We start from the raw sequence: 1,293 nt of genomic DNA, 5'->3' as shown, positions 1-1,293 counted from the left end.
GCCACTCCCCAGCGCAGGGCCCCATCCCTCCCTCAGTCCTCCACGCGCACCTCTCTCAAGGCTCCTAGGGATGTCAGCAGGGAAGCAACCCAGACACATAAAAAGTTCCAGAAGAGGGTGCTGATAAGTATACCCCTTCATCAGGCTAAGGAGTCTAGTCACCCTCGGAGTCTGTCCTTCTGATGTCACTTCTTGAAACTTCCTAAAACTCCTTTGTTGTAACGCCTACTTTATTTTATTTATTTTTATTTTTATTTTTTTGGCTGCATGGGGTCTTCATACCTGCGCCTGGGCTTTCTCTAGTTGTGGCAAGCGGGGGCTACCCTTCGTCGCGGTGCGCGGGCTTCTCATTGCGATGGCTTCTCTTGTTGAGGAGCATGGGCTCTAGGCACGCGGGCTTCAGTAGTTGTGGCATGCAGCCTCAGTAGCTGTGGCGCACGGGCTCTAGAGCGCAGGCTCAGTAGTTGTGACACACAAGCTTAGTTGCTCCGCGGCATGTGGGATCTTCCCGGACCAGGACTCGAACCTGTGTCCCCTGCATCGGCAGGCGGACTCTCAACCACTGCGCCACCAGGGAAGCCCCATCCTGGTTTTTTAAGGTAACTTTTAATTTAATGCTGGTCTCTATTTGCAGTTCTTAGTGCAGCTTGAATTTGTGTAACCCAAATGCATATACCAAATGTCATAATAACATTACCTGCTACCTGTGAGGCTTCTTCCAGGCACCTCTCTTACCCCCACAGTCCCATTCTTTGTCTTAGCTTAATTGAATAATTAATATTTCTGAAATCAACTATTACCAAAAAAGAAAAATTAACTATTTTTTTAATGAATGAATGAATTTTTATTTATTTGTTTATTTTGGCTGTATCAGGGTCTTAGTTGCGGGCTCCAGAGCGCATGGGCTCTGTAGTTTGGGCACGCAGGCTCTCTAGTTGAGGCGCGCCGGGCTGAGTTGCCCCGCGGCATGTGGCATCCTAGTTCCCCAACCAGGGATCGAACCCGCATCCCCTGCATTGAAAGGCAGACTCTTAACCCCTGGACTACCAGGGAAGTCCCCTAACTCTATTTTTAATCCTAACAATTTTCTAAGGTAAATACGATGAACCCCTTCACATTATTGTTTTACTTTTATTGTGTATTTACGTATTGGGAAGGTATTCAGCAAGGTAAAATGACTTCTTCCAGGTCACAGAGCATGGATGCTGGTATACAAACGCAGGACCAGCTGACTCCAAAGTTAGTGGCATTACAGGGCATGCTGCCTCTTCAGTTTGCACGATCTATTTGGAA

The sequence above is a fragment of the Lipotes vexillifer genome, unplaced genomic scaffold, assembly GCF_000442215.2.
Source record: "Lipotes vexillifer unplaced genomic scaffold, Lipotes_vexillifer_v1.1 scaffold871, whole genome shotgun sequence".
Classification (NCBI taxonomy): domain Eukaryota; kingdom Metazoa; phylum Chordata; class Mammalia; order Artiodactyla; family Lipotidae; genus Lipotes; species Lipotes vexillifer.
The sequence above is the reverse complement of the archived record's forward strand: the minus strand, read 5'-3'. Positions refer to the sequence as shown.